A 26,392-nucleotide genomic window follows, 5' to 3' on the forward strand; every position below is an offset into this window, starting at 1 on the left:
AAAAAAATTCTAATCGGATGCAATGATTTAAACAGTTCCTAGAGATAATGTTCTACTTTAAGGCAAAATACACTACCTGCCTTTCCCTTGCTTCTGTTTCTCTAAGATTATCTGCTTGTGAATCACTAGACTGTATACCTAAAACTTACATAATATTGCAAATCAGCTATACCTCAGTTTAAAAAAAAAGAATATGTCTAACCAAACAAACAAAAAAAAGATTGGGAGTTTGAGGTGCTTGTGTGAATGGAGAAAAGGGGATTATGTGACATCTTGATATGGAGGAAGGCAGGAGAATCAGCAGATCCACATGGTTTCCTTGGACCATCTGCTGGTTCCTCTGGTTTCTGAGGCATTGTCATTGTCACTGATTGCAGCTAATATCTACCACCAAATCATTGATGGGGCCAATTTTCCTCTCATTTCTTTCCAGACAAACATCACTAGTTTGGAATACGCTGGGTTCTCTGGCAGAGGTGAACACATATAGCCACAAGGATGGTTACAACCACGAATATAATTTGAAGATGGAGGATATGCTGGAAAATCCACACTAGTAGAACTGATAATATCCATATTCCCTTTGTAGTGCTTCAAATACACTAAGTCGATAAAGTCTTGGGGGAATATTGAGCCCATGGCAAAACTTTGTGTAATGGTATGACACATGAATGTGTCCGAATCAATTTTTTGTACCATGTTGTACACTTTTCAATGATTTGCCCCATGTAATTCTGTTTTCAGGTTTGTAGAGGAAATCAGATAGTTTAGATGTTTATTCCGGAACTATTCCTTCAACACGATATAGATTTCAATGGAACTTTTTAGAAGCCTTGCTGGAAACAGTTATCTTTTTCTCAAAGGGGAATAAAAATCCACAAATAAGTCAGTGAAGTCTTAACCACTTTCCAGCCTGATGTTTCTTTCTTTCTTTTTTTTTTTTTTTACGGTACACAGGCCTCTCACTGTTGTGGCCTCTCCCGTCACGGAGCACAGGCTCTGGATGCTCAGGCTCAGCATCCATGGCTCATGGGCCCAGCCGCTCCACGGCATGTGGGATCCTCCCACACCAGGGCACAAACCCGTGTCCCCTGCATCAGCAGGCAGACTCTCAACCACTGCACCACCAGGGAAGCCCCTAAAATACTTTTCTTGATAGTCTCTTATTAAAAGGGGTAATTAACTTGAATAGACATATAAGTGATGTAGTATAATTCAGTAAAAAGAAAAGAGGTGGGTAATAAGAGTCTAGTCCCCTCACTGTCATTAAGGAACTTTGGTACTTTAGACAATCACTTTCTGGGCCTTAGTTTCAATATGTGTCAAATGAAAATAATAATATCCATCTGTGTCTATAAGGATAGAAAAGCACTAAGAGAATTAAATGAAATAAATTTTTAAATGATTTACGTGTTGCTATACAAATGGAACAGTATTAAATTTACCAGATTTTCTATAAAATCATTCTTAGAATCTATGCAGGGGAACATTTTATCTGTTGAAGACAATTAAAAATACGTCCATATAATGCAGATTAAAGCCCTGGAGATAAACTCAGTCCTTTAATGAAGTCTGCTGCAGAGCAAAGAGTGTAAGAGCACTATCCCAATTGACTATTTAATGCCTGATTAAATACAGGATGGCCTGTGAAAGTAACAAGAAAACTATTCAGGCAGTGGGATAAGTTTGGAGAGAGGGGGCAGTGGAAATAATCCCTATAAAGAATTTTAAAAAGACTAAAACCAACAAAAAGTCAACCTACTTTTTTATTACTACCATGTGCTAGTGATTGTAAACCATATCAGCGATCATATACCACCCCTTTCAGGATGGACCACAGCTCTGCGCAGTCCCCCCACCCTGCCCTTGTTATAGCACTGTGTTCAGGAGTAGAGCTGGAACTTCATTCCTGCAAGGACAATCTACAAGCTATAGGACATAACACCTCTTTATACTCTCTTTCTCTCTCTCACACACACACACACACACACACATACACACACACCCTCATTTGGCAGTACCTGTTTGACCTTCCTGACCCAAGATCTAGAGGATCTTATAAGATTTGCAACAGAAGCTTGTCTACAAAAGTTGGGGCTCTGCCATGCTTACCGGCAGCCGAATTGGAAAGATCAAATCTGGGGAGGCCAATGTCTCCTGGAATGTGAAGAGCTGGCTTTGACTGAAGATGAAATTTTATGAAACCCTTCTATGGCGGACCATCTTTATCAACTACTTGCTCTTGCTTCGTATTTTAGTTTTGAACTCTTTTCTCTCATGGCTTCTCACTAAGAAACGATTCTTTTTGACTCCCCATAGTTAGCCAGCTAATGACTCATTTATAACTTGCCATTAACAGCCAAGTTCTAATATGTCTAGATACGATTTCTATGTGTTTTTCAGACACAGCTTATAGGATTTTTTTAAACTGCTCTGGGGGTCCTTTTAAACCCTCAAAATCTGTAAAATTCAAGTATAGAATCTCAATATAAGACTGAAAACTTTCCTATAGAAAGTATTGATAATTAATAACTCGATGATTTAAAAAGTCTTTGCTGCAAGGAATAATATGTACTTGCAAGCATAATGGGAGTTTTCAGTTTACTTCCATTTGTTCACTTATTATGTCTATCTTCCTTGAAGTCTATAAACCTAAATAGAAGAGCTGTTTTAAACATTTGTTTGCTAATTTCAACCCCTCAGTCATCTCTGGGTCTGTTCCTATTGACTACTACTCACTTCCCCCTGTTATGGGCCACATCTTTTTGGCTTTTTAAAGATAACTACCTAGTAGTTTTTAAATTATATGCTAGACATTGGAAGTGCTGCTTTTTTAAGAGTCTGGTTGTTTTTCTTCCAGGAAAGAGTGTTGAATTTTTTTTACGGCAGGAATAATTGACTGCCAGATCAGCGGGATACCTTGGAGGCTTGTTTTTAAGCTTTGTTACATGGGGTCTAGCACAGCCCTTAGTGGAGAGCCTGGTCCCACTAGCTCCCAGGGGAAAGCCCGCAGTGTTCAACAAAGTCTCTTCACTCGGGATGGTCGTGCTCTGTGGGAAGTCCAAAACCTCCTGTGAGATCACAGAACCCCCATAGCTGTTTTCTGCCAGTCTCACTGAGCTGAGCTGTTTGTAAGAATTGTATTTGGATGAAGATAAGAGGACCAATAGGTGGATTTCTCAAGCTCCTTCTCTGTGTGACTCCCTGCTCCTGGTACCCTAGCCCACAAGTCCCAGCTGCCTCAGCATCCCTACTCTAATCTCTGCTCTTCAGTCAGCTCAGTGAAACTGCTTGGGCTTCCCCTCCCCCTCCCAGACAGTGCCCCAGGCTAAAGGCGATCCATCCATCAAGGGCTCACTTAATGACTTTTTCTTCTCTTAGGAGTCAGATTCTTGAGCTGCCTGTTATCCAATGTCTGAAAACAGTTACTTCATGCTTTATGCCTGCTTTTGTGTTTGTTTAAAGCACAAGTCTAGACCTGACAGTACCACAAGCGAAGACTAGTTTGCTTGCTTTTACTTCTCGGTTTTCAATGTAGTCATAATTTTTTAAATACTTCTTATTGGTCTTTTAAAAAGTATTATCTGTGGCATGATTTTCCAAAGTGTGTTCCATGAAAAATTAAAAAGACTCTGTATTAAAATAGCTTGGAAAATGCATTTGTCTTGACGGCAGGACACCTCAGAGCCATAAAAAGCTAATATGGATTGTAAATTTTCAAGGGACTATATTATTTGCATTTTTCAAATTCATTTGACCACAGTATGCATTTTTAACAGATTGTCTTATGGGAGTACTAGACAATGGACCACTTTTTGGGTAGTGCTGCTCTGTGGCTGCTATTTATTAATTTCATTAAAAAATTATACACCTAATGAAAAGGCAAGTATGGTTATAACTATCTTCTAAATTAATTTTTAGATGGAAAATAAGCTTAGCTTCTTCTTCCTCTCTCTAATCTGTTTCCAGCCAAAATTATTCCAGGAAGTCCTCAAGAAATCTATGGAGGTACATGTGTACATATACGTAGATTCCCAATGGTTAAGTTTGCAGTTGGGCCCTTTCAATATTTTATGTATCATGAAAAAAGCAGAGTTTTAAAGGGAGAAGTGTAATTTTACATTATGAAAACATGGGTTTCATTTTGACATTTTTTTTCTAAAAGAAAAAGGCAATTTTTTAAAGATACTTTATGTCAGTCTTTTTCATTTGGTGAAGTTATTGTCTTATTGTGCTGTTTGATAAATGAGGTATCACTAAAGATGTGAGAATGATGAGCCTTCAGGTGCAGCAGCAGCAGCTGTTGAATCTCTTCATCATTAATAATTAAATTATTTTAAGTATTTCTTACAGCTCACACAAAGATCTGGGCACAGCTTGTCTGGTTGGGGAGCAACTCTAGGAATTCCTACCACAAGTCTAAGAATTATATGGAAACAGCAGAGGTAACAGACACGAGCACGATTGACTGAGGGAGATTCAAGGCCCAGGGTGCAATGTCATTCTTCTGTTAACGTCTGCCAAACAGCTTTCCTCTCTGAACCTCAGTTTCCCCAACAGGACAATGATTTCCTTGGACTAGGGGATTTCAGAGTTTCTTTCTAGCCCTTACGTTCTCCGAATCTTGTTGAATAATACTATATTAACTAAAAAGTGGTAAGAATGTCACTTCTAGAAAGCATTCCCACTATGCCTGGAGTAGGAAAGATGTGTTCTGAAAAACAATGGAAAATATGGCTGTTGAGCAATTTGTGGGTTCATTTTAGCTTTACGCCTGTAAACAGAAAAATTCTTACCCTTCATGTTTGTCCTTCATGACTTAAATAATTCCCCTAATCACTGTCAATTTGTCATCTGTCAAAACCTCACATTTCAGTCCTTGTCAAGTGACAGAGGTGATTGCTTTTCTCCTAGAAGTTTATTACGTGTTCCTTCCTACAGATAGCAGAAGATTATAAAGCAGGAAGGAGACATTCTCCCCAAAGATACAATAGAATTTTGCAGAGAACCAGAACAAAAGGTTTTTAAATCCCTAAATGAAGCCAGGAGGAAAAAAATAAGTCATTCTGGTTTTAGTTGCTAACAAAGACAGAGAAAGAAAAAATCAGTTGCTATGTTACTTCTCCATTAGCCAAGCTCAGCACAAAGTGAAAAAGGATTTCCTAATACAGCTCTATATTATCTTCAACTGCATTATTGGTTTAGATTATAGCAGAAAAGAAAAATCGAATATTAAGGCTTTGTTTTACCTGGGGCCTCAGATACATCCGATAGTATATCTATCTGTAGGAGTATTATATATGGACACCATAGGATGCTCTGTATTCTTGTCCTGTCCAAGGACCTGGTGAACCTGCGGAGTTGCAAGGTGTGGTTCCTGGGGCTTCACTCCCCAAGGCAATGCATTTCCCCAGATTGGTGGAGTGCCTTACCTGAGGGTGGTGCAGACAGGAGACAGGGCTCACCGGTGGAAATGCAGCAGGAGGTTAGCTCTGAGGGTCAAGGCAAGTCCATGATGGGAAAAAGAGACTTGAAGCCTAACTCAAGGAAGATGAGCAACAGAGTGCTGTCCCCTCACTAGTCCATTGGTTCAGCTTTCTTGTTTTGGAATCCCATAGGGCATAGTGGCTAAGCACAGACTGTGGCAAAGACAGCCGCTTACTAACGATACGAACTGGGGCGAGTTGCTTAACTCCTCTGAACTTCTGTTTCCTCTTCTGTAAGATTAAGATAATAAATATAATAAAAATAAAAGAGGTGAGGATAATAACCTTAAACTTAAGATGGTGAGGAGTATTAAATGAATGAATGCAAGTAAACTGCTTAGTACCTGGCTTATCAAAGTTAAACATTAGAACTACTACAATCACATCCTACTGCCCTCTAGCTTTGACTGCTTCTAGCTATTCTTAGTGGCTTCTAGAATATAAGCTCCAAGAGGGCACAGATGGCATCCTTCAGGTTCAGGATTGTATCTTCAGCCTAGTAGAGTACCTGGCATATGGTAGGTACTTCATGAATAACTGCTGAATGAATAAATGAATTAATAAATGAACGAATTTCTAATCAGCACTCTTGGACAGCTTGCCTCCATCTCTGTAAGGGAGGGTCAGGCAGCCACCAAACACTAGCGCCTTCCAAGGTGAAGGGCTCTGACCCTGCCTGGTTTGGCCAGGGACTCTGACACATGCCTGATCATTCATATTATATGGCTCTAGTGATGTAGGCAAATGTACTTGCTTTTTAGTACAGATTCCAGCAGTTTGGTCCAAGTCTCTTTTTGTATGTGTGTGGGAGTGTACCATGTATCCCTCTTTGGTATTTTCACATAACCATTTTAAAATTCATGGTGCTGGGCCAATTGAGTAGTAATATCACTTTGTCCTGTCTCCCATATATTTCCCCAAAGGGAGCAATTACAACAGGCATTTCACTTCATCTGCTCTTCCACAGTAGAGAATATCTGTACACAGACAACTCATTATCCTGACACAAACTTTCCATATTGAGACTCAGCCACTTGAAATCTGCTTTAAAGCCCTGTCCATGGGATGACTACCACGTTTTAATATGTCTCCTGTGAGATCTCATTTCACAGGCAAGGAAAATAGAGAAAAGATGGGTGAATAGAAGAAGGCATGTCAGTGGTGATACAAACAGCAGGCTCAGGAGTTGACGACTGTATTGGTGGAGGATAACGCAGAAGGTCAGAGAGGAGTTAGAGGGATGAAGGAGGTGAGCAGGAAAGCAGCTAGTCACCAGCGGCCTCCCACAGTGAGCTGTTCATACTTCTTATTATAGCATACACCACCTTTTATGCTATTTTTCTTCTTCTAAAAGTTGTTCCCTACCACTACATTGTAGACTTGATGATGTAGACCCTGTCTTAGTCCAAGAGTCTAACATAGCTTCTGGTCTATAGTAATTCTTAAAAATTTTGAATGGGTGAGTGAATTAGTAGATAGAAGGATGGATGGATACCCAGAATATAAGGGAGAAGGGAGAAAAGTGGAGGTTATTTAATAGGAGCTCTCCAAGTATTTAGTACCCAAAGTCATTCCCAAAGTTGACCACAGGTGCAGAGCCTCCCTGGGTTCGGACTGAGGGAGCCTCTCCCCTGAGAAGGAGAGGATGGAGGGAGGCATAATTTTCAGTCAGTAGGCTGAGTTCAGTATGATAAAGTCCAAATATATCACCACCTGGGAACCAGAATCAACATCTAGATTTGGAATTGGAGGCAGTAGCTTGAAAAAAATTGGACAATCGTTCAGGATCCTTACTGGGAAAAGATATTGTTATCTAATTAGGTTCGATGTGTCTTCTTAGGAGGGTTTATGAGCAGACTGGCCAGTTCAAGTGTATCAACCAACATTGCCCTGTCAACCCATTGGTAATTAAAACCATGAGCTTTGGATTTGAAGCAATGAGGATGAATTCTGAATACTACCTCCACAGAGCTCTTTCTTACAGAAAAGCTAGGGCACTGGAGAATGATTTGATTGTATTTGAAAGGTGGAGGGGACGGTGACTTCAGCATAGCTTCAAGATTCAATAGGAGTATGGTTAGGCCTCCGAGTGTAACTCTTCTTGGACGAGGAGAAGCACACAGTGGTTGGTTTTGCTCTTATACTTGGGGTACCAGATACTACTATGCTGCCAGCCTGAAAATACGAAGATCTGAGGCAAGAGCTAGAACATTGCAGGAGAAAGCCATTCAACCTATGATAAGAATGTTGAGGGTTTTAAATTCCAGAATCTGAGATGGTTTTCCAGGAATAAAATTTCTACTGAAGGAAAAATACCAAGAGTACCTTATTTAGGGATGTTTTAGGGTACACAGGGTTTTTTCTAATCATGTATGCTGAGACACATAGACATGGAAGTGAGTGTGATGGAGGAGGAAGGTTGGTATATTCACAGATCCCCAGAAACAGGAGACACAGCATGCCACTCTGTGGGACCACATGGAGAAGCACCAGGGTCAATCAGAGGCAGAAGGAGAGAGGGAAAACATGGGGAAGAGCCTTTATTGTGTTTTTTTGTGGGATGGAATGGGTGAATCAGGGTAAGCAGGCTTAGAATGGCTATTTTGAATAATTTCAGCAGGCTCCAGTGTTTAAGGGCTGTCGCCCATTATCTGTTATTGGCTATGATAGTTAGGTTTATGTATCAACTTGGCTGAGCCATAGTACCCAGATATTTGGTCAAACATTATTCCAATGTTTCTGTGACAGTGTTTTTTTGGATGAGATTAACATTTACATCAGTGGACTTTGAGTAAAGCAGATTGCCCTCCATAATGTGTGTGGGCCTCATCGAATCAGTTGAAGGCCTGACTAGAACAAAGACTGGTCTCCGCTGAGCAAGATGTAATTCTGCTAGAAGTCTGTCTTTGTACTCAAACTGCAACTCTTCCTTGAGTTTCCAGCCTGCCAGCCTGCCTTGCAGATTTTAAGAGCCAATTCCTTAAAATACACTCTCTCTCTCCATACATAAACACACACACACACACACACACACATGCACACACACCATTGGTTCTGTTTCTGTAAAACCCTGACTAATTCACTGGACCTGTGGTGATCAGGGCAGGTGGATAGCAGACAGGAGTGTGAGTGTCCATAAAGGTGGTGGTTGGAGATGTGGATTGGTTGGTTTGCGTTCAAAAGGCACCCTCCCAGGAGAGCTGTTTACTACCTCTAGGAATTGGCTAAGCCTGGGAGCAGCAGTCCCTTCAGTGTCAGCAAGGCCTCAAATGTCAAAGCATCAAAATAAAGAAAATAAAGAGATACTTGCTTAATACAAGTGAGAAAGGGGAAAGCTATGGGAAACTGATGGAATAGATTGGGGGTCATTCATATCTCCAAACAAAAATGCTTCAGTAGCTGTGACTGAGAAGCTTCTATGATGTGCAGAGACCAGCGAGTCCCCTGCTCTCAATGCTCTTATATTAGAATTGAAGGAATGCCTGGAGAGAAGCAGTGGGAATTTTCAAATCTACAAGCCTACTAAAAGACTGGCAGAAGAATAACATGTTTGACAGGGCTGAGACTGGTAACTGAAGTAAAGAGAAGCTTGGCCAGGGGAATCTAAGTTCTTGGGAACTCAGACCTCAGACCATTTAGAACAGGTGGAGGCCAGGGCAACCGTCAGTGACTCCCTCAGCACAAAGTTCATCCAGACTGAGACCCACTTCTAAATGAGCCAGAGGAACTGGGCACGGAAGAGATCGTTCCAATAGTGCCACCTCTGGTGTTGCCAGGTTGTAACCCGAGGAGGGGTGAACCAGGTGGGTGCAGAGGCTGCACTAGCAATAAGAAAAGTGAGCACTTTTAAAAGGCACTGCCTTTTCGCTAATTTATCTACAGGTCCTGTAATCTGCCTTTCAGATTGCTTGGCCTCATCTCTTGTAGTAGAGGTGGCTAGCTGTTTACCAAATTAATTTCCTCTGGCAATTAATTTTTGTGGGCAGCGTTTGACCACATTTTCCAGACTCTTTTACAGGTAGGTGTGGCCATATGACTCAATCAGTGGGATGTGGGCACAAGTGATGGCTATCATTTCTAAGCTAAGGCTTTTAAGAAATAGGAATGCCTCCTCAGTGCTCTTTTCCCTTTACGGCTAACTGGGATGGCAACCCCCAGGGTGATCTTAGAAATCACAAGTTGAAGATGGCAGATGCAATGTCAACATGGGTCCCAAATGACTGCATGGAGGAGAGCTGAACTGCAGACCAGGAACTTCTACGTTGGACTATTATGTGAACAAGAAACATACTTTTGGAGCCATTGTTTACATTACATTTGTTTATTATGACCCTAACTAACGTAAGAATAAATGAAAATTAGTTTCTCTATTTATAAAGGGCAAAGAGACCATTTCCCCCTTTATCCCATTTCTTAGTATTATTTTGGAGATGTAATGAATCTGAGGTTTCGATCTAACCTCTGGAATAAATGTAAATCTCCCTAGGAATTAAGCCCAGGCTACAGTTTTTACAATGTTGAGGTATCTCCAAGGCCATGAGCCAAATAACCTTTGGAATTAGTTCAGGGGCCTCTCATGAGATGAACAAAGACTGTCACAAGCTTCGTCCCCTTTGTCTCTCAAGAAGATAAAAAGTTTTAATTGCTTTTTCCACCATTTTACTGTATAAATTTGAGTGAAACTCTGCTCAGACTTTGTAGTCACTTTTCTACCTTATGTGCATGGAAATCTGTTAATGTTCACTCAATAATAAATTGTGTTCCTCTCTCGCTCTCTCCTACATTGGTATAGAAGGCTTTTTTGTTGTTGTTGGCAGGATTGGATCATTTCTCCAACACTAACCAGAAATTGATTCTGGATGTGTGACCTTGCTATAACAAAACTCTAAAATATTTAGATTTGGCTTAGTGGTCAAGCATCTGCTCAGGACGAAGCAGATATATCATGTTACACAGTGGCAAAATATTAGGTAATATTGTCACCTTCAGTAACTTGGAAGTCAGAGCAAGTGTCTTCTAAATCTTTAGTTCTAGTGGGATAGATTAGGAAAAACAAGAATGTTTGTGTGTGCATTGCGTGTGTTAGTGCATTTAACAAGGTATTATAAAGAAGAAATAAGCCTGTACATGGATTGGCTGGTTTGAAAGTAGAAATAAAAGGTGATAAGGATCTAAAAATTTAGGTCTGAAAAGCCCACTTCCTCTGGATTCCAAACTGTAAGAAATATAAGGGCTTTGAGCAGAGAAGGTCTATAAGAACTTACCAGTTTAATGAAGAAGCTCAGTCCTGTAGCACAGATCAGATTAAGGATGCTTCCTTCCTGCCAAAGCCTATTGTCTTAGATCAGCTTAAGGAACTATTAGGTTGAGAGAATTCAACATAGGTGTGAAGAAATAAAGAAATATAGCCAGCTGGAGCACTAAGTCCAGGAAAGAACTTTGGGTATGGTAATTGGTCATTGGCACATGGAATTGACAGGCAACACACAGATCAGAAGCCTAGTGCTTTTGAGGAAAACACATTGCTTAAAACAAACAAGCAAAACTATAAGCTTGGTCTTAAAAACTCTTGACTGTAAAAATCTTTGAGCCTCCAACTTCCCAGAAGGTAGAGCTAGGGGCCATAGAAGACAATAGACTGGGGAGTTCATCCCAGAAACCAGGTCCAAGGTTTATTAAGAATTTTCTCCACTATAGAATAAGATTCTTCACAAGACCCATCTCTCAGTATCCCATCCTTGCCATGACCCACTGCCTCCTGAGTTGGCCTTACTTCCTTATCCTGAAAAGAAGCTTTCATTTGGGTGCCCTCTCCAGGACTGTCCCTGTATGGTGGGCCAGGGGGTCTGGTGGCAGGAACTTGTCTTTTCTATATTCCCAACCTCAAGGTGCCATAAACAGAAGAGGTGGAAAGAACCACATAACTCCAATAGATTCTGTAGAGATGATAAGATGGGTCTTTGGACTGTCTCACTTTGGGAGGAAGGCAAGTGAAACTTTGGGGAACAGACGGGTAAAGAAGATACTATGAAGTTTGCTCTATATTGACTTATTCAATTCTCCTTTTTCTCTTCTTCAAGTCTTTGGCAAACACCTTGAATATTTTTCAGCACTTTCAGAGATGGATTTGTTTTTTATTTTTATATTTTCCCCCAGACAGAGATACATCTTAAGGCAGAGCAAATGGTTGAGATATGACTGGGTTACACACGCATCACATTTATTTGGCTAAATAAGCACAGCATAGGAAAGACACCACTCGTGACTCAGTCTTTTAAAATAAGTATTATGCTTTAATCTCTTATAATTAAAAATTACCCCAAGGTCCTGAGAGTAGCTGGTTTTCCCCATTTTCTGTTTTCATGAAGGAGCCCAGTTTGGTCAGTATATACATAGGTTATTATTATTTCTTTTCAACTCCAGGGTATTTATGTCATGAGCTGCAAAGCCAAAGAAAGCTACAGTGTTCTCATAGAAAATGCATGCTTTTTTCTTCCACTGTGGGGATGGGGTGACCCACAGTTGCACTGGCTTAATCACTCGTGCACCTGGCAATCAATCACTCTTCTGGAGACTGCATCCCATTAGGCATCAGCACAAAAAGGACTCTTGCCAAGCAGAAGCAGGGGCAGAAAATGCAATTCTGGTCTCTGACAGTGATTGAACATAGATTATGCCAAATCTTTGCCTGTTGTCCCTGGATATGAAACAGGCACGGAAAAGTTGCAGAATGAGTGGCTCATGCTTCCTTTAGAAGAAAACCACCATGTTGTTTTTCATTACACAATTTATCCACGTGGGACACAAAACTAGAGCTATATATTTTTCCTGGAGGAGGTATAATATGATACGATATGAGAGGTATACTCCAAGTAGAAAGTTCAGTGTCAAAGAACTGGCTCTTAATGTTTCCCCCCATGTGCAAGGGTTTTGTAAATACTTTCTGCAAATTTAACCCTTTCCTTCTCCACTTAATCCCTCAATTGCCTACCTCATTCTGTTTCCTCCCCAAAAGAGTTCATCTAAACCCTGGTCCAAGCTAAATAGATCCTTCCTGGAAATCACAAAATCACAGAAGGTTGGGATAGGAAAATTCCATGAGTGATTTTGCTTCACCCCCTTGCTTTAAGTACTGAAAAATTAAGCCCAAGAATGGTGAAGCAATTTAACCAGGTTCAAACAGCTAGTAAAAATCAGACTGAGGATTAGAACCCCAGGCTCTTGTCTCCTGGTTCAGAGCTTTCCTCTTATTTATAAAGTATTTTTCCATTTACAGTGAGATTCCTGAATGTTGATAGACACTTTGTCAGCTGTATCTATTAGGTATTCAACTACAATTCTAAGTTTAAACGCTGCTGAAAAGACACTGAAGAGGCAAGCTCAATGTTCTATTTGAGGAGGAAAAAATAGTGTTCCTTGGGTTCTTTTGTGAATTGCATCCTTTATACTCATAGATCTTCCTCAAACAAAGATTTGCTCCCTGATAATCTGGAGGGAGAAGTACTGGCTTGTCCAAAAAAGGAATTTATCCTGGAGAGATGGAAGTTTGCAATTGTAGAGCTGCATATAAATGATAGTTGTGTGAAGACAATTAAGGTTGATAACTGATTATTCAATTAATTAGTTAATTCATTCTTTACTCATTTCATATGTATATATTTAGTGCCTGTGATACTGGCAAGATACTGTACTAAGGTTCATGGAGAACCCAAAGGTTAGTCCATGTCTGCCCTGAATGAGCTGGCTTCTGGTCACCTGAGAAACACTAAGTAGTGGATTTCGAACAGGGTATTTTGATTCTGTAGGAATGGAGAGAACTCAGATGTTTCTGGAGAAAAATGTTAGCTGGCACATTCTCCCTGGATATCCATTTTTAAAAATAGATTTTACTGAGGTATGATTGACATACAATAGACCTCATATATTTAAAGGGAACAATTTAATACATTTTGACAAATGTAGACATCCATGAAAACACCACCACAGTCAAGTCAAAATGATGACATATTCACAACCCTGTAATTTGCTAGTGCACTTTGTAATCCCTTCCTCTCACTTGTCCCTGACCCCACTTCCCAGACCCGAGGAAAACAAGGACTGCTCTCTGCCATTATAGATTAGGTGCACTCTCTATGATTTATGTAAATGCAATCATCAAACTCTCTTTTGTTTGGCTTTTGTCAATCAGCATAATTATCTTGAGCTCCATCTACTATCTTGAGATCCATCTTCACTGTTGTGTGTATCAAGAGTTTCTTCTTTTTATTGTTAAGTAATATTCCACTGACTATATATGTATAATGTAATAAATGTATAAATATATAAAAATAAATATATATTACAAATATTTATACATAATTTATAAATATTTATAGATAATGAAATATTATCTATAAATATAAAAATATTTATAATATAAATAAATATTATATATAAATAAACATATATTTTATTCAATGAATACACACACACACACACACACACACACCCCACAATATGTTTATCCATTCATCTGTCGTTGGAAGTTTGGGTTGCTTCTCTTTTCCGACTGTTACATATAAAGATATGAACATTCATGTGCAAGTCTTTATTCATGTAGACATATGATTTCATTTATCTTTAGTAGATAGTAGGGAATGGAATGGCTGGATCATATGGTCAGTGGATGTTTAACTTTTGAAGAAGGTGGCAAATTGTCTTCCTAAATGGCTGCACCATTTTGTATTCTCACCAGCAATGTATGAGAGTTCCAGTTGCTCCACATCCTTGCAATACCTGGTACGGTCAGGGTTTTTTTTTTAATTATTTTTTTATTTTTTATTTTTATTTATTTTTTTTTAATTTTTTTATTAGTTTCTGCCTTATAACAAAGTGAATCAGTCATACATATACATCTGTTCCCACATCCCTTCCCTCATGCATCTCCCTCCCTCCCACCCTCCCCATCTCACCCCTCCAGGCGGTCACAAAGCACTGAGCTGATCTCCCTGTGCTCTGCGGCTGCTTCCCACTATCTATCTACCTTACGTTTGGTACTGTATATATGTCCATGCCTCTCTTGCACTTTGTCACAGCTTACCCTTCCCCCTCCCCATATCCTCAAGTCCATTCTCAAATAGGTCTGTGTCTTTATTCCCGTTTTACCCCTAGGTTCTTCATGACATTTTTTTTTTAATTCCATATATATGTGTTAGCATATGGTATTTGTCTTTCTCTTTCTGACTTACTTCACTCTGTATGACAGACTCTAGGTCTATCCACCTCATTACAAATAGCTCAGTTTCGTTTCTTTTTATGGCTGAGTAATATTCCATTGTATATATGTGCCACATCTTCTTTATCCATTCATCCGATGATGGACACTTAGGTTGTTTCCATCTCCGGGCTATTGTGAATAGAGCTGCAATGAACATTTTGGTACATGTCTCTTTTTGAATTATGGTTTTCTCAGGGTATATGCCTAGTTGTGGGATTGCTGGATCATATGGTAGTTCTATTTTTAGTTTTTTAAGGAACCTCCATACTGTTCTCCATAGTGGCTGTACCAATTCACATTCCCACCAGCAGTGCAAGAGTGCTTCCTTTTCTCAACACCCTCTCCAGCATTTATTGTTTCTAGATTTCTTGATGATGGCCATTCTGACTGGTGTGAGATGATATCTCATTGTAGTTTTGATTTGCATTTCTCTAATGATTAATGATGTTGAGCATTCTTTCATGTGTTTGTTGGCAGTCTGTATATCTTCTTTGGAGAAATGCCTATTTAAGTCTTCTGCCCATTTTTGGATTGGGTTGTTTGTTTTTTTGCTATTGAGCTGCATGAGCTGTTTATAAATTTTGGAGATTAATCCTTTGTCAGTTGCTTCATTTGAAAATATTTTCTCCCATTCTGAGGGTTGTCTTTTGGTCTTCTTTATGGTTTCCTTTGCTGTGTAAAAGCTTTGAAGTTTCATTAGGTCCCATTTGTTTATCTTTGTTTTTATTTCCATTTCTCTAGGAGGTGGGTCAAAAAAGATCTTGCTGTGATTTATGTCATAGAGTGTTCTGCCTATGTTTTCCTCTAAGAGTTTGATAGTTTCTGGCCTTACATTTAGGTCTTTAATCCATTTTGAGCTTATTTTTGTGTATGGTGTCAGGGAATGATCTAATCTCATACTTTTGCATGTCCCTGTCCAGTTTTCCCAGCACCACTTATTGAAGAGGCTGTCCTTTCTCCACTGTACAATCCTGCCTCCTTTATCAAAGATAAGGTGACCATATGTGCGTGGGTTTATCTCTGGGCTTTCTATCCTGTTCCATTGATCTATCTTTCTGTTTTTGTGCCAGTACCACACTGTCTTGATTACTGTAGCTTTGTAGTACAGTCTGAAGTCAGGGAGCTTGATTCCTCCAGCTCCATTTTTCGTTCTCAAAATTGCTTTGGCTATTCGGGGTCTTTTGTTTTTCCAAACAAATATTGAAATGTTTTGTTCTAGTTCTGTGAAAAATGCCAGTGGTACTTTGATAGGGATTGCATTGAATCTGTAGATTGCTTTGGGTAGTAGAGCCATTTTCACAATATTGATTCTTCCAATCCAGGAGCATGGTATATCTCTCCATCTATTTGTATCATCTTTAATTTCTTTCATCGGTGTCTTATAATTTTCTGCATACAGGTCTTTTGTCTCCTTAGGTAGGTTTATTCCTAGATATTTTATTCTTTTTGTTGCAATGGTAAATGGGAGTGTTTTCTTGATTTCATTTTCAGGTTTTTCATCATTAGTGTGCAGGAATGCCAGAGATTTCTGTGCATTAATTTTGTATCCTGCTACTTTACCAAATTCATTGATTAGCTCTAGTAGTTTTCTGGTAGCATCTTTAGGATTCTGTATGTATAGTATCATGTCATCTGCAAACAGTGACAGCTTTACTTCTTCTTTTCCAATTTGGATTACTTTTATTTCCTTTTCTTCTCTGATTGCTGTGGCTAAAACTTCCAAAACTAGATTGAATAAGAGTGGTGAGAGGGGGCAGCCTTGTCTTGTTCCTGATCTTAGTGGAAATAGTTTCAGTTTTTCACCATTGAGGACAATGTTGGCTGTGGGTTTGCCATATATGGCCTTTATTATGTTCAGGAAAGTTCTCTCTATGCCTACGTTCTGCAGGGTTTTTATCATAAATGGGTGTTGAATTTTGTCGAAAGCTTTCTCTGCATCTATTGAGATGATCATATGGTTTTTCTCCTTCAACTTAATATGGTGTATCACATTGATTGATTTGCATATATTGAAGAATCCTTGCATTCCTGGAATAAACCCCACTTGATCATGGTGTATGATCCTTTTAATGTGCTGTTGGATTCTGTTTGCTAGTATTTTGTTGAGGATTTTTGCATCTATGTTCATCAGTGATATTGTCCTGTAGTTTTCTTTCTTTGTAACATCCTTGTCTGGTTTTGGTATCAAGGTGATGGTGGCCTCGTAGAATGAGTTTGGGAGTGTTCCTTCCTCTGAAATTGTTTGGAAGAGTTTGAGAAGGATGGGTGTTAGCTCTTCTCTAAATGTTTGATAGAATTCGCCTGTGAAGCCATCTGGTCCTGGGCTTTTGTTTGTTGGAAGATTTTTAATCACAGTTTCAATTTCAGTGCTTGTGATTGGTCTATTCATATTTTCTATTTCTTCCTGAGTCAGTCTTGGCAGGTTGTGCATTTCTAAGAATTTGTCCATTTCTTCCAGGTTGTACATTTTATTGGCATAGAGTTGCTTGTAGTAATCTCTCATGATCTTTTGTGTTTCTGCCGTGTCAGTTGTTACTTCTCCTTTTTCATTTCTAATTCTATTGATTTGAGTCTTCTCCCTTTTTTTCTTGATGAGTCTGGTTAATAGTTTGTCTATTTTGTTTATCTTCTCAAAGAACCAGTTTCTAGTTTTATTGATCTTTGCTATCGTTTCCTTCATTTCTTTTTCATTTATTTCTGATCTGATCTTTATGATTTCTTTCCTTCTGCTAACTTTGGGGGTTTTTTGTTCTTCTTTCTGTAATTGCTTTAGGTGCAGGGTCAGGTTGTTTGCTCGAGATGTTTCCTGTTTCTTAAGGTGGGATTGTATTGCTATAAACTTCCCCCTTAGAACTGCTTTTGCTGCGTCCCATAGGTTTTGGGACGTCGTGTCTCCATTGTCATTTGTTTCTAGGTATTTTTTAATTTCCCCTTTGATTTCTTCAGTGATCACTTCGTTATTAAGTAGTGTATTGTTTAGCCTCCATGTGTTTGTGTTTTTTACAGATCTTTTCCTGTAATTGATGTCTAGTCTCATAGCATTGTGTTCAGAAAAGATACTTGATACAATTTCAATTTTCTTAAATTTACCAAGGCTTGATTTGTGACCCAAGATATGAGCTATCCTGGAGAATGTTCCATGAGCACTTGAGAAAAATGTGTATTCTGTTGTTTTTGGATGGAATGTCCTATGAATATGAATTAAGTCCATCTTGTTTAATGTATCATTTAATGCTTGTGTTTCCTTACTTATTTTCATTTTGGATGATCTGTCCATTGGTGAAAGTGGGGTGTTAAAGTCCCCTACTATGATTGTGTTACTGTCGATTTCCCCTTTTCTGGCTGTTAGTATTTGCCCTATGCATTGAGGTGCTCCTATGTTGGGTGCATAAATATTTACAATTGTTATATCTTCTTCTTGGATCGATCCCTTTATCATTATGTAGTGTCTGTCTTTGTCTCTTCTAATTGTCTTTATTTTAAAGTCTATTTTGTCTGATATGAGAATTGCTACTCCAGCTTTCTTTTGATTTCCATTTGCATGGAATATCTTTTTCCATCCCCTTACTTTCAATCTGTATGTGTCTCTAGGTCTGAAGTGGGTCTCTTGTAGACAACATATATATGGGTCTTGTTTTTGTATCCATTCAGCCAATCTGTGTCTTTTGGTGGGAGCATTTAGTCCATTTACATTTAAGGTAATTATTGATATGTATGTTCCTATTCCCATTTTCTTAATTGTTTTGGGTTCGTTATTGTAGGTCTTTTCCTTCTGTTGTGTTTCTTGCCTAGAGAAGTTCCTTTAGCATTTGTTGTAAAGCTGGTTTGGTGGTGCTGAACTCTCAGCTTTTGCTTGTCTGTAAAGGTTTTAATTTCTCCATCAAATCTGAATGAGATCCTTGCTGGGTAGAGTAATCTTGGTTGCAGGTTTCTCTCCTTCATCACTTTAATTATGTCCTGCCACTCCCTTCTGGCTTGTAGAGTTTCTGCTGAGAGATCAGCTGTTATCCTGATGGGGATTCCCTTGTGTGTTATTTGTTGTTTTTGCCTTGCTGCTTTTAATATGATTTCTTTGTGTTTAATTTTTGACAGTTTGATTAATATGTGTCTTGGCATATTTCTCCTTGGATTTATTCTGTATGGGACTCTCTGTGCCTCCTGGACTTGATTAACTATTTCCTTTCCCATATTAGGGAAGTTTTCAACTATAATCTCTTCAAATATTTTCTCAGTCCCTTTCTTTTTCTCTTCTTCTTCTGGAACCCCTATAATTCGAATGTTGGTGCGTTTAATGTTGTCCCAGAGGTCTCTGAGACTGTCCTCTGTTCTTTTCATTCTTTTTTCTTTATTTTGCTCTGCATCAGTTATTTCCACTATTTTATCTTCCACCTCACTTATCTGTTCTTCTGCCTCAGTTATTCTGCTATTGATCCCATCTAGAGTATTTTTCATTTCATTTATTGTGTTTTTAATCAATGCTTGATTCATCTTTAGTTCTTCTAGGTCCTTGTTAACTGTTTCTTGCATTTTGTCTATTCTATTTCCAAGATTTTGGATCTTGGAAATAGAATCTTGGATCATCTTTACTATCATTATTCTGAATTCTTTTTCAGGTAGGCTGCCTATTACCTCTTCATTTGTTAGGTCTGGTAGGTTTTTATCTTGCTCCTTCACCTGCTGTGTGTTTTTCTGTCTTCTCATTTCGCTTATGTTACTGTGTCTGGGGTCTCCTTTTTGCAGGCTGCAGGTTCGTAGTTCCCGTTGTTGTTGGTGTCTGTCCCCAGTGGCTAAGGTTGTTTCAGTAGGCTGTGTAGGCTTCCTGGTGGGGGGGACTAGTGCCTGTGTTCTGGTGGTTGAGGCTCGATCTTGTCTTTCTGGTGGACAGGTCCACATCTGGTGGTGTGTTTTGGGGTGCCTGTGGCCTTATTATGTTTTTAGTCAGCCTCTCTGTTAATGGGTGGGGTTGTGTTCCTGCCTTGCTAGTTGCTTGGCATAGGGTGACCAGCACTGTAGTTTGCTGGTCGTTGACTGAAGCTGGGTGCTGGTGTTGAGATGGAGATCTCTGGGAGATTTTTGCCGCTTGATATTATGTGGAGCTGGGAGGTCTCTTGTGGACCCGTGTCCTGAAGTTGGCTCTCCCACTTCAGAGGCACAGCAGTGACTCCTGGCTCCAGCACCAGGAGCCTTTCATCTACCCGGCTCAGAATAAAAGGGAGAAAAAGTAGAAAGAAAGAATTAGTAGAAGAAAGAAAGAGAGAGAGAAAGAAAGGAAGAAGGAAAGAAAGGAAGGAAGGAAGAAAGAAAGAAAGGAGGGCGGGAGGGAGGAAGGATGGAAAGAAAGAAAGGAGGGAGAGAGGGAGGAATGAAAGAAAAAGGAAGATTGAATGGAAGAAGGGAGGGAGGGAGGTAAGAAAGAGAGAAAGAAAGAAAGACTGGAGGGAGGGAGGGAGGAAGGAAAGAAAAAGAAAGTGAAAGGAAGAGGGGTGGGAGGGAGGGAGGAAGGAAAGAAAGACAGGAGGGAAGGAGGGAGGAAGGAAAGAAAAAGAAAGAGTGAAAGGAAGAAGGGAGGGAGGGAGGAAGGAAAGAAAGAGAGAAAGAAGGAAAGGAGGGGCGGAGGGAGGGTGGAAGGGAAGGTAGGAAAAAAAGAAAGAGCAGGTAAAGTAAAATAGAATAAAGTATGAAATATAGTAGCGTTATTAAAATTAAAAAGTAATTATTGAAAAAAAAAACGGACAGATAGAACCCTGGGACATATGGTGGAAGCAAAGCTATACAGAGAGAATCTTACACAGAAGAATACACATACACATTCACAAAAAGAGAGCAGGGGGAAAAATCAAAAATCTTGCTCTCCAATTCCACCTCCTCAATTTGGGATACTTCGTTGTAAAAAGAGGAAAAGGGCGAGAAGTCTGAAATCTTGCTTTCTAAGTCCACCTCCTTAATTTGGGAAAATTCGTTGTAAAAAGAGGAAAAGGGGGGAAAGTCTTAAATCTTGTCCTCAAAGTCCACTTCCTCAATTTGGGATGATTCGCTGTCCATTCATGCACTCCACAGACGCAGGGCACATCAAGTAGACCGTGGAGCTTTAATCCGCTGCCTCCGAGGCTGCACAGAGAGATTTCCCTGTCTCTTCTCTGCTCTCACAGCTCCCGGGTCTCAGCCTTGGACCTGGCCCCGCCTCAGCACGTAGGTCGCCGGAGGGCGTCCGTTCTTCGCTCAGACAGGACGGGTTTAAAGGAGCCGCTGATTCGGGGGCTCTGGCTCACTCAGGCAGAGGGGAGGGAGGGGCGCGCAGTGTGGGGCGGGCCTGCGGCGGCAGAGGCCGGCGTGACGTTGCACCAGACCGAGGCGCTCCGTGCGCTTTCCCGGGAAAGCCGTCCCTGGGTTCCGGGACCCCGGCAGTGGCGGGGTGCACAGGCCCCCCGGAAGGCGGGGCGGACAGTGACCCGCGCTCGCACACAGGCCCCACGGCGGCGGCAGCAGCAGCAACCCCAGCGTCCCACGCCCGTCTCCGTGGTCCGCGCCTTTAGCCGCTGCTCGCGCCCGTCTCCGGCGCTTCCCAAAGCAGCCCTCTTAATGCCCTCTCCTCGCGCACCAGGAAACAAAAGGGAAGAAAAAGTCTCTTGCCTCTTCGGCAGCTCTAGACTTTTTCCCCGGACTGCCTCCGGGCTAGCCGTGGTGCACTAACCCCTTCAGGCTCTCTTCCTGCCGCCAGCCCCAGTCCTCTCCCTGCGCTCCGACTGAAACCCGATACCCGAGCCTCAGCTCCCAGCCCCGCCCACCCCGGTGGCCGAGCAGACAAGCCTCTCGGGCTGGTGTGTGCCTGAGGGCACCGATCCTCTGTGCCGGAATCTCTCCGCTTTGCCCTCCACACCCCTGTTGCTGTGCTCTCCTCTGCTACTCCAAAGCTTTCCCCCTCTGCCACCCGCAGTCTCCGCCCACGAAGGGGCTTGTAGTGTGTGGAAACCTTTCCTCCTTCACGGCTCCCTCCCACTGGTGCAGGTCCCGTCCCTATCCTTTTGTCTCTGTTTATTCTTTTTTCTTTTGCCCTACCCAGGTATGTGGGGAGTTTCTTGCCTTTTGGGGGGTCTGAGGTCTTCTGTCAGCGTTCAGTAGGTGTTCTGTAGGAGTTGTTCCACGTGTAGATGAATTTCTGATGTATCTGTGGGGAGGAAGGTGATCTCCGCGTCTTACTCTTCTGCCATCTTCCCAGGGTCCCCCCAGTCAGTCTTTTTAATTTCAGCAATTACAAAAATATCTTTATATATCCCACTGATTTACAGAGAGGCTGGTAATCTCTTTGGAAAAAACCTTGAACCCCATTTGTCATTTATGTTTAGACGTATATGCAGAGCGAGACAAAATGCACCACTGGAAAAAAAAATGTATCATAAAGGAAAATGGAGTGTGTCACAGGGAACCAGACTCAGGAATGGAACCAGAGAAGACTGTCTGTCCTGGGGTCTGTGTGGTGGCGAGAGCAGAACTCATCTTCCGCCAGTTTGCTGGCCTTCCACACATGCACAGGGGAGAGAATTGTTCCATCCCCGAAGCCTGCAGTACTTGAAGTATGCGAGCCACCTTGCTAAAGGTCTCTTATCCACCCAAGTATCATACGGAAGGTGTGCTAACATTTTCACTTTATCAGGGTGACAGCAGGGATCTCTGTGCTCACTGTTCCTGATCCACCAACATTGGGTGCAGCAACTTCTCAGTTCCACTGGGTCTCCTGTGATGGCAGTGGTATTGGTGGGGGCAGAGTTTCAAATCCGAGTGACACCTCTGTGGAACTGTGGAGCTCAGGCTGATTGAGGCGATGATTTCTAATCAGGACTTGATTATGGAAACATGAAAACAACCTTGAGAATAACTGAGAAGAAACTGTGATTTCCTGTTGCATTTCTAAAACAATCAAGCAGAGGATCAGAGTCATTGATATCTGGTAGAACAGATGGAACTGACTGCAGAAACCTGAGACACTCAGATAACACACATAAGTAGCCATGAAGTCAGGGAGAATTGAAAAGGGACATAAGAGATGGATAATGATAGCAGATATTTATCGAGAACTTAATGAGTGTCAGGTAGTATTCAGAATGCTTTAAATGGATAAACTCATTAAATCTTGTAACACAAGGCTTTTATGTTGTGGGTTGCAAAGCCAATAAAAAAACGTCGAAGTGTCCTCATAGAAAATATGTGGGTATTTTCCTTAAGTTATAGGGATGTAGTAACACAGATTCATTTGCTTTATCATAGCTGTACCTATAAGTTGCTGTCAAAATTATTATTTCCATTTCATAGGAAAGGAAAATGAGGCCCAATGAGCTTAAAATAATTGCCCATGGTTACATAGCCAAGAAGTGGCAGGGCCAAGACTAGAATTGAGGCAGTCTGGCTCCAGAGCCGATGCTTTTAATCACTCTGCTGTGTTGACTCTGGAGAGAGATGTAAAATGCTCCTGAATTCACAGAAATGTAGCATTAGTACTTACTGAGGGAATAGGAGGGGTTTCATGCATGATACAGTATTTTAAATTACATCTCTGCAGAATGATAAAAGTAGAGAATTGGAGGTTTGTAATGGTTAGGATGGGATGGAGAGCATTTCTGCCTGATGTCAAATTATGCCAATGATTTTTGGATACATTTTTTCACTCTAAATTTGAGTGGAGGCAGCCTATATCAAATACAGCTGGACTGACTTATTAAGGATACATATATATTTTATTAACTTTTATACAATGTAACACATAGTTGAGTATTATCTTCATGTCTTTTGGCCACTTGGAGTCTTTTAATATAGCATGGTGAGGGTAAGCATGTTCTCAGGAGTGGAACTACCCGGGCTGGTCCAGTTCCTGGCTCCACAACTTCTTAGCTGAGTGGCCTTGGACAAGTTGTCAACTTCTTATCAGAACTTTAAGGAGTTTGAGATGTTACCCTAATTGCAAGCTAACAAGTTGGCCTGCCACAGTTTCATGGATACTGGCAGCAGACATGAGACTTGTGAGTCAGAGACAAAGAACTTTATTACTCATGGCAACAGCAGTAGCCAAAGTGCCAGCATTTGTGCCAGTTCCCCGAGCCCCAATTATTATAGGGTGATGGGAAGAGGGCAAAAGATGACTTCACGTGCCATGGATTGTGTCCACAGGAGAGGAACATCAAGTGTACAGAACCTGAATTTTTTTTTTTTGCGGTATGCGGGGCTCTCACTGCTGTGGCCTCTCCCGTTGCGGAGCACAGGCTCTGGACGCACAGGCTCAGCAGCCATGGCTCACTGGTCCAGCTGCTCCACGGCATGTGGGATATTCCCGGACCGGGACACGAACCCGTGTCCCCTGCATCAGCAGCAGGACTCTCAACCACTGCGCCACCAGGGAAGCCCGGAACCTGAATATTTTATAATGAGCCATAAGTCTGCCTGATCTTTGCCTTGAAAGATATTATCTTTATTACACTGGACAATTAACAAACCCACCCTTTGCACCTGAGGGAGACATTATCTCTATTTTCCCAGCCTGTTTTCTAACAAGCACCCTTGAATAGGTAGTCTGGAAAAAAAAAAATCAGCCAGTGCCTCTGCTCACAAGATGTACAGAAACATGAGAGACCCATAGAGAATTGTCTCTCAGCACCTCTAGGGTCACAGTTTATTCATCTATGAAAGGGGGGTATACATCTTCGCAGAGTTGCTGTGAGATTATAGTTGATTATATTTGTAAAGAACTTAGAAGATTATATGCTACATTTAAAATATGCAGTGTTAGTTGTTGTAGTTCATGTTGTTGCTATTATTTATTATAATTATCTCCCACACCCCTCCAAGAAGAAAAAAACTTGTGCACAATCTCAATTAACCTCTAAAAGCCCTGCAAAGGGTTCCTGGGGCTCACGTATTATCCATTACTCCAAACTCCTGTTCCTGGTACAATTCTCTATATTTTGATGTCTTTTTTTCAGATTCTCCAGTCCTCGCTGACTTACTTCATTCCCCAAATATGACCATAGTCTCACCTCCTTTACCCCCCCCAAGAACAAATGGAATATTCTTCTGTATAACCAATTTCCACCAAAGTAGACCTTACTCATTGGAACAGTATTTAAGTTTAGTAAAATACAACATCCTCCACTCTTGACAATGGAATGCTTTCCTCTTCAGCTCCTTGTAAAAGATGCCAATATTTATAAAATAGAAGTATTTGTTTTGGCACATTAAGGTCGTTTGACTTTCTTCATACATATTTTCACGCTACCTTTTCTTTTGAATATTGAGATGAATAAATTTAAATTTTCCTACTGTTCAAAAGCAATCAAAACATTTTATATCTGCATTTTAATGAGCTTTGCTTTAATGATTAATTCAATGTGAAGTTAGTCAACACTTAATTGAGTTACAAAAATAGAAAATAATTATTCAGATGCCTGAGTTGGGGTTCAATGATAGTCAAGTACAACAAAACCGTGTTTCAACTTTTCTGAGAGGAACCTTCAGTTAAGGTTTCATTGTATTTGTTTTGGAGAATCAGAGGAGGTAAAGAGGGAATTATTATCAGGTGAGATAGAGTAAAACAGTTTTAACCTTTATCCTTTGTCCTGAGAAATTCTGCGCCTTCCTTACCTAGTGGCTTTTTAAAAATATATATATTTGAAATTTTACATAGACCATGAATAATCTCATTGGTGATATATTCCAAAATGGACAATCATAACACCTAAATATCACATATCTAATAAAGAGAAAGACCACATTCTTCACTTTCTCCTTCTAACAGGAAGCTGAATGTCACTCCAAGGCCTAACAGAGACACCTCACACAATCATCTGGCAATAAAAGGAGCAGAAAGGTGGACATTCACAGCTATTACACTTTACAGCTAGAAGGGGTGACAACACGTTTGACTTTGTTAGCAAAGCTATTATAACTTTTAGTTAATCACAGACTTCTGTAGTATTCCTCAATGAGATTGATTCTAACACAACTACTTCTTTAAGAGATTTAGGAATCTTCAATTCACATACAAACACGTATAAAGATGCAGGCACACGTGCACATTGATGTGCACACACATACACACACCACGGAGTAACTAAAAATAAATTCAGATTAAACTACAAAAGAAACCAGGCAGAAGAGGGCACAGCTGAGAAGTCAAGCACCCCGGGTAGTGGTGGAGGTGATAAAGATGGTGGTCCTGGTGATGATGGGAGTCCTTAGTTTTTGGTTACTTACTTAAGTATTCACGATGCTAAGCATTTTACTTGTTGATGTGCTTGCTACATTTGAACTCTACATTCCCTAAGCTCTAAGATTCTTGCATCCAAGTCAAAGGGAGGAAATGTAATAGCAAAAGTTGAATATAATTTAAGAATTTAAAAACAGAATTGGAATTTGTGGCAAGAAACAATCTGCCTAAATGTGGTTCAAATACCACAGACTCACTTCTCTTAATGAATTTTCATAGATATTCTTGAATAGATGTTTCTTCATTTGCTGTTTGCTCTTAGGGCCATTTCCAGGAGTTTTACTTTTTTTAAATATAATTTTCACAAGTTTTCACTGGGGAGTGGGTCACCTCTGTGACACCGGAAGGCATTCTCCTCAGAGCACCTTCAATGGGTACGTTTCACAAGGTGCTGAAATG

The 26,392-nt window shown here is 40.5% G+C and overlaps 1 pseudogene; it reads right to left on the reverse strand.

Moving 5' to 3' along the window:
- Positions 1-384: 384 nt before the first annotated feature.
- The window catches only part of LOC132490523 (stAR-related lipid transfer protein 6-like), a 38,174-nt pseudogene continuing 12,166 nt past the window's right edge, over positions 385-26,392 (reverse strand).

This window comes from Mesoplodon densirostris, chromosome 5 (assembly GCF_025265405.1).
Source record: "Mesoplodon densirostris isolate mMesDen1 chromosome 5, mMesDen1 primary haplotype, whole genome shotgun sequence".
Classification (NCBI taxonomy): Eukaryota; Metazoa; Chordata; class Mammalia; order Artiodactyla; family Ziphiidae; genus Mesoplodon; species Mesoplodon densirostris.